Here is an 8391-nt window from a genome sequence, read left to right on the forward strand (position 1 = left end):
CAAGAACACATTAAACATTACAAAGTTTATAGTGAGGAATGCAGACAATAAAGAAACAAACAATTATGTATATAATAAGATATCTGAACATATTATTGGACAATAAGTCCAATGAAGAAAAATAATGCAGGATAAGGGAATAGGGACTGATTGAAGGTGCAATTTAGGGTGGTCAGAAAAGACCCTATTTGAGGAAATGAAATTTAAGCAAATAGTGGAAGGAAGTGAGGAAGCAAACCATGAAGATGTCAGGCAAAGAGCATTCCAAGCAGAGGGAATAGCAAGTGCAAAGACCCCAAGGTGGGCACATGTCAAGTATGAGTGAGGAACAGCAAAGCAAGGCTGTGGTTGCAGTTAAGCAAGCAAGTAGGAAAATAGAGATGGATATTGGAGAGGGAGTTTGGGCCGAACCATGCACGGCTTACAAGGCCATCGTAAGAACCTTAGATTTCACTTAAATGGGTAAGAAGCCATTGGAGGCTTGGAGGACATCTACTATTTTTTTTTAATATGAAGTATGAAGTGATTTTCAACTAAGTGAATGTTATGAAACCACCAAGAACACATGGCATTTTAGGAAAATATTTTTCCTAATGCTAGTTTTTTTCTGATGTTAGTTTAAGTTAAGGCCCTGACCTTGTTCAGTGTGCATCCTGTGCTGATGATAATAGTAATCATAGTTAATATTCACTGAAAGCTACTGTGTCAGACTCTCTGCTAAGCACTGCACAAAGGCCATCTCCTTTCTCCTCCTTACAACAATCTTGTGAAACAGATTATAAAATCATCCCCATTTTGCAGAACAGGAAATTGAGGCTTAGAGTAGTAGAGTCCCCAGCCCACACAGCCCGTGAGTGCCTCTGACCTCTATGAGATTCCTGCTTCTTTAGCATCCTTACTGCAAGCCGTTCATTATCAATACTCAAGGATGTTTATTACATAATGCTTTGCCAAAGCAAAAGGAGGAATTTATAAGTTCCTCATCGTCTCTAGATGTTGCCCAAATGCACAACCATACTCTTGAGTAACTCCGCCTGAAGCCTAGTTGATTCCTCTGCTTTCCCAGTCAGGTCATGCAGATTCTACCTTGTGTCTCCCTGCAATGTCTCTCCCACTTACTGTTTGCTTCCCATTTCTGCTACCCTGTAGCCTAGTTTTGGTGCTTGTTCCTTTTTGGGCTCTCGTAACGAGCTCTCACATGGAAGAGGCTGTCTCTCTTCCCATCAATCCATCCTACACCCTGTGGCCAGAATAACTTGGCTGAAACACAGGTTTAATCTTACTCTTCCCTGAGAAATCCTTGTGTGGTCTGTAGCCTGTGGAATTAAGTTCAGACCTGGTAGCCTGGCTCGCCTTGGTCTGCCCTCAGCCTCCCCTTCTGGCCCTGTTGCTGACTCTGCCCTTTGTGAAGCCATGTTCCAGGCAGCAGACCCCACTCTGCTCTGTGCCTATGGCTTGTGTCTGAACTACCTCCTGTTGCATTTCTGCTTTTAGAAGTTCTGTCCAGATCATGTTTAAGGTTTAGCTCAGGGATTACCTTTTCTTGAAGAGATCTCTGACCAGCACTCCTAGTGAGTAACTGACCTCCCTCCCTTTGCTCACCACCATCCCTGGCGTTTGTCCTAATATAGGTCCTGTCACACCCAGTTAAAGACCATACATCTGTCTCTTCCCCACCCCAATACACACACATTGCTACATCTCAACTGTAAACTTTTTGACATAAGGGTCTGTGACTCATTCATCTTTAAATTCCTTTCATCTTAACTCTCCAGACAGCATGGTATCTAGAATATAGTAGGCGCTCAATAAATGTGTATGGACTAAATGAATGAATTCAGGGAAGAGAGAAGAAAAGATGAGGAAAAGAGAAGAAGACCCTAAAACAGTTTGTAATTAATTAGACAAAAATCCACATGGCTCATCTCTGTGTCTAAGGCACCCACTCAGAATTGGGGTGGGAATATGAAATTAACAACTCTATGAGAGAGCCTCAGGGCACAATGCCAACACGAAGGTCAAGGCTGCTGTTTTTTAACACTAGCTTTTGAGAGCCCACAAATGACCCCTCTTTTGTTTGAGCTGTTTCCTTTTATGCTCAGTGTTCTTGCTCTCTCATTCTAGCTCCCTTCCTTGCCTGTTTTCTGGGGGTGAGGTCATCAGATAGACATACTTGTTCTGGCTCACTTCTCTCTCTTAGGTCCCATCTTTGACCTGTGCCAGGGAAGAAGGCCTCTAGGAGAATGCTTAGGGCTGAGAAGCAATCCTCTGGCTTAATCATCAAGACCCACTGCCCAAGGCCTTGATAAAATACAAGAAGACAGGCCCTCCTTCATCTTTCCCCCTTTGGGCTAAAGGATACTGCTCCATCACTGAAATCGGCTCTGCTGCAGATTTTTGGGGGCAGTTAATGTTGTTCAGGTCTCCAAAGGACATGAATATTGAAACAAAAAGAAACAAAAGGGAGCGCCTGGGTGGTGAAGTTGGTTGAGTCCAATTCTTAGTTTTGGCTCAGGTGGTGATCTTGGGGTCCTGGGATCGGCCCCGAGTTGGGCTGTACGCCCAGCATGGAGTTTGCTTAAAAAGATTCTCGCTCCCTCTCCCCCCTACCTCCGCATGCGCTCTCTCTCTCTCTCAAATAAATAAATAAATCTTAAAAATAAAAAAAGAAACAAAAGCAAAAACCAGAGAAAGGGCTCATGAAAGAGAAGCAAGCTTACTTCATCTTTGGCTCTGTAACTCACAAAGAAATTAGAGTTGAATTCTCAGTCAGTAAGGGCTCCCAGGGCCTCAATTACTCATAATTAACTTGATTCACCGCTTAGGATTGAGACAGAATTAGAGCAGGTGTACATTGGGGGGCTTTGTGTCTGGCCAAAGATACAGTCCTGACAAAAACACCTGTCACTTTTTTCTGCCTCTCTCCTTCCTCCGGGGATGTCCCAGAAACTGAGTGGATTGTGGCACAGTTGTATCTTGTGTCCAGCAACTTTCTCTACGTTGTATAAATATTAGAGGATCTAGAAAATTATGCAGAAGATATAAATGAATAACAATCCTACCCAGAGATAACCATTGTTAGTCTTTTGTTGTTTCCATCTTTTAACTGCATTTCCCATATTTTGGACCATGCTGTAATACAATTTTATGTTCTGCTCTTTTTTCTGTGCATTGTCCTTAGAAATTGTCCTCTGCAGGGAAATTGTCATTAGAAAGCCTCAGGTGGAGGCTGCCCACTGTTGGTGAAGTCTGGCCTCCGGATGGGTCAGGCAGACACCACCTAATTCAGCACCCTACACCCCTGTCCTTAGCTTTGAAGCGTGAGACAGCAGGCTTTTGGGTTAAATCTGCTTCAAGTACATGGAATTTTCAGCACATTTTCCCAATCTTTTACTTATTATATACTTACCACTGTTCTTGGCAGTACAGCTTTTTAAAATTTTTGGCATCATGCACCCTGCATTTGCATTTCCTTTCTTTAAAGCATTTTCTTAATGAAACAATTTATTCCTCAATATGAAAGGACTTCCAGATTGAAAATGTTTCTAGTTTCCAGTATAGGGCACCTAGAATCTCTGATTTTTTTTCTCAGTTCCTTGCTTCAATTTAGATTTTTTTAAAAACTTATAATTCATCGAAGGTGGTTTTGAAGATATGGGAGATGGGGAAGATAACAAACCCAAAAGGTAGCACAAGGGAAGGAAAGCTGAACAAAACTTAGATAAGAAACACGGTATCTATTTTAAAGTCACAGCTCATAGATTCTTCCTGGAAGTCAAGACTGGAGAGGAGAAGTAGAAATGTGATGTTATCTGTGTGCTTTAAAAAGACCTATGTTAAGCAGAATTCATGTACATGCATGCCTGTGTGCCTGCAATGAAATCATGTTTTAAAGAGGATTCAGCCACATTATATTTATAACCATGGGGTTGCTACCAGCTACCAGCATGTCTCCTTGCGGTGGTTCACTTCTCTTCATGTCCTAATTCTGTTCTAAAGTGTTCGGCTTTGATGAAGCAGTCAGCTAGTCCACTCCCCCTGCATCCCTGTGACACACAATTCTCGCTATGGCTTTCTTCGAGTCCTGCTCTGGTCCCATCCAGGCCTACGTTCTGACGTGTTTGTCTCTGGTTGCCGCACAGAGTTTGAAGTATTGGGGATTCAGACCCTGCCAGGGCTGTGAAAAGCTCATCTCTCCTGGGGGATCTGTCCTATCTGGTCAGAAGAAATGGGTAACTGGAGCATCACCAGATCTGAATATGAGGCTCATTTGCAAGCAGCCACTCAATAGCTCCCTAGGGAAACAATAAAAGTAATTATGTAGTACCTCTTAAACCCTAGAGTGCTTCAGAAGTGCTGGAGGAAGGCAGTTAAGATGCAGATTTTCAGGCCCCACCCAGAGTTCCCGATCTTGATTTTTACAAGAGCCAGGGAATCTGCATTTTAAGCAAACACTTTAATGTGATTCTGAGGCTGAAAGTTCAAAAACCACACTTGGAGGAACACCAGGATTCTGATGTCCTCCCCCTCTACCTCAACAATACAGTAAAATAATACCATTGTTCTGCCTTTTTTTTCTACTGCCATCCCCTAGGCTGCGTGTTTTGAATCCTTAGGTGTACCCTCAAAGTTTCTCTTAACCTTCCATCAGCTTGGTAATAACAGTGCATTTGGGAGGGGCACACACTGTGATTTAATCCGGTTTGGCACCTCCTTAGAGACGGCTGGGAGCCCCAGCCATCGAGGAAGATGCAGGCTAGACCAATTGTTCCTCTCCAGCTGGAAGGTAGACATGCAGAGTGATACACAGAAAACAAATTCCCAGGTTGGTGGACAAGGCCCCGGTGTTCTATGACTCACTCTAGCACAAGCTCCTCCCCCAGTCTCCTGCAACCCTGTTGACATGCACACAGGTGCATACTTAGAGCACACATTCGAAGCTCACTTCTTCGGTGGGCACTCACTTTCCACTTCCAGTGCCCATGCATGTAGGTTCTCTTTGCTCAGTCCATCTCCCGTTTCCAATATCTCAACTCTTAAAAGTTGTCCAAGTTTTGCATAAAACACTATTGTTCTATATGTTTAGACCCTAAACACGGCCCATACTTTTGGGCATTGTGTGCACCTGCCCATGCACACACAGTCACATGCATGCACATAATAAATGGCAGAGCATAATACAAATACATCTTCATACCAACTTTCCGGTCTAGGCGTCCCTTTTATGGCGTAAAGGGCATATGCGTTGGAGTCAAAAGACCTCAGTTCAAATCCTACCTCTGCCATTTACTAGCTACCTAATCTTAGAGAAGTTAATTACATTCTTTGGGCCTGAGCTTCCGCATTAGGGTTAAATGAGAAAGCTTGTAAAACACCTAGGACTGTGCTGAGAACCTAATAGGGAATGTTAGGTACCTCCTTTACTCTTATTTTCTATTTTTCTTTTTTCTTTTTTCTTTATGAAAGGAAATAGTCCTCCAAATCTCTCTCACATAGCATATTAGTGAAGGTTCTTAACTGCAAGTGTCAGAAATCATCTCTGGCCAAAATACACAGAGAGGGAATTTATGAAAGGATATTGGGTGGCTCACAGAAATGCCAGGAAGGCTGAAGAGCCAGGTGCAGAAAAATGGGCTGGAACCCAGAGAGATCTGCACATACAAGACCACAGCCAAAATCGCACCTCAGAGCAAGTTGGTGGCTTGACCTCTGTCATAGCTGCTTCTGAACACTGGGTGCTCCCACCCCCTTGGGGCCGAAACCTGATTCTCTGCTTCTATTTTTATTGTTATGTTAATCACCATACATTACATCATTAGTTTTTGATGCAGTGTTCCAGGATTCATTGTTTGTGCATAACACCCAGTGCTCCATGTAGAACGTGCCCTCTTTAATACCCATCACCAGGCTAACCTATCCTCCCACCCCCCTCCCCTTTAGAACCCTCAGTTTGTTTTTCAGAGTCCATCGTCTCTCATGGTTCGTCTCCCCCTCCGATTTCCCCCCTTCATTCTTCCCCTCCTGCTATCTTCTTCTTTTTTTTTTTTCTTAACATATATTCATTATTTGTTTCAGAGGTACAGATCCGTGATTCAATAGTCTTGCACAATTCACAGCGCTCACCATAGCACATACCCTCCCCAATGTCTATCACCCAGCCACCCCATGCCTCGCCCCCCACTCCAGCAACCCTCAGTTTGTTTCCTGAGATTAAGAATTCCCGCTTCTTTTATCACTTGCTCCAGATTCAAAAAGCTCTGAATGAGAGGGTCCCTGGCCATGCCTGTGGCCTGGGCCAGTACCCCAGCTGGGGTGGGTGGGGAGGTGCTTTAGACTTCCATGGTTGGATTACTAAAAAATAATGATGTAGGCAGGCTGAGTCTGAGGTCCCACAGGACCAGCTAAGAGGGCTCCTTGGCTTTGTGCAAGATAGAATAGAAATCAAACATGAGAGGAAGTGAGAACAGAAGGTACTGAAGACAGAGAGAGTAGATACTGACAGAGCATCTGAGGAACTCAGAGAGGAACAGGAGATTGAGTCTTGTCTTTGCTTGGGGTCTGAGTATTTTATTGAGGATTGTGGTCTGGTGTACATGTCCTCCCATATACCCAGCAACCAGTCAAAACAAGGATGAGTGCTTAGGTGTCCTCCATAAGTCACTTATGCCCTAGAGCATAAGTCGTGGCATCGAGATGTCTGGAGTTAGTGATCTACATGATGACCTCACCCAGTCACTCCTTAGATGTAATCTGTTGTGCTGGAAGACTCCAAAGAAATCATTAACTCCTTGACCTGTACAAGGAGGACAGACATTATCTGTACTATAAGACATGAGTGAGGTGGGGATGCGGGTCCTAGCAAGAATAGAGGCAGGAAAAGGAGCGAAAATGCAGTCCTTCATGGGTCCTTTTAGTTTCCCTGTCTCAATAAGAAGGGAATTCAGATGTCAAGCAGTCATAAAAGATCAGTGTCCAGAGTCCTTTCTCACCATTTCTAATGTTCACATCTCATCTCTTTCACATATAAATTCATTCTAAAGTCTGTGGTCTTTCTCTCCAGGAACTCTCCTCTAGCCTAGAACTACTCTGTTTCTGAGGCAATTTTACACCTTCCTGCCTTGTCTCCTTTCTTTTCTCTGTCCAGAATTCCCTATCTTGCCCCCTTTCCACCACCAATCCCTGACCAGTTCAAATCTTCCCCATTCTGCAAATGCTAATGAAGATGTTACCATTTCTTTCTTGTGGTGCTGACCCCCCTCCCTAAATTGCTCCTTCCATTGTGTTCTGAGGGCACTTTCACTATGTCTCCATTATCACCTTTGCTCCATTTTACTACCAAAATGTGTTCAATGGCCTAACCTTCCTCCCTCTCCTGGACCCAAGATGAAGCTCTTTAAGGGCAGGAAGTCTGCTTTATTTCCATTGTAGCCTTGGTTCTTAGTACCTAGTAGTGCTTAATACATACTTGTTAAGCAAAGCATAAGTTTCTTCTCACTTGCCTCTCAACATATACACTCCGACTCCTTTCCTATACATGTGACAGATCCGTTTAAAAAATGGAAATAATCCATGTGAATGCACCCTGCAAACCGAAAAGTGTTGGACAAATACATTTGATCTTAGCCAAAAGGCTGATTCATGATTAAGAGTTGGACGCATGTAAATGATATGTGTTTACTTCATTCTAGTTTTACATATTTTCTGTTAAAGAGCTATATGCCCTTATTACGCCTCACAGTGTTTTCACAGGAGAAGGTTACAGTGCGGGTCTCCCTCCTACCTTTCCCGATTCTGCAGAGCCTCTTGTGTCCTTGCGTTGCCAAGAAGAGAAGCAGACTGGTGGGGGGGGGGGGGGGGGGGGGGGCAACGGGGGGGGGGGGGGGGGAGGAGGGCACAGCAGAAACAAACACCTTTGCCCAGAGGACCTGCTAGGCGAAGTCCCGTGACAAGTTATGCCAAGTCCGCATAGGTCCCCCACCCCCACCCCTTGCGTCTGTCCCTCTCCCGGTTCAGGTTGGCCACAGCCACCTGCGTCCACCGACTCCCCCTCCCAGAGCCCCCCACCCCGTTGCTTCCCGGACGCCGGCCTCCCTGGGAGGAGCAGCGCCGACGGCCCCCGGCTCTTCGCAGCCCGCTCGGCCGCCTCCCCCGCAACCCTCTCCCCCCGTGTACTTTGTTACTAGGCGCGACCTCGGGGCCGGCACGTGACCCAGAAACTTCGGAAGCCCCGGGGCGGCGGGCTGGAGGCGGAGGCGGCGGCCGAGCTCCCCCGCGCGGCGGGCTCTGCGGCGGGAGGCGCTCGGTCCGCGCCGCGCTCGCTGCCTGTGCGTGCGGGAGCGCCGCCGGGAGCCGCGCGGAGTCGGGGAGCCCGCGGCAGCGCGCGTTCGGCGG

The sequence above is a fragment of the Mirounga leonina genome, unplaced genomic scaffold, assembly GCF_011800145.1.
Source record: "Mirounga leonina isolate KUSES-001 unplaced genomic scaffold, KU_Mleo_1.0 Mir_154, whole genome shotgun sequence".
NCBI lineage: Eukaryota > Metazoa > Chordata > Mammalia > Carnivora > Phocidae > Mirounga > Mirounga leonina.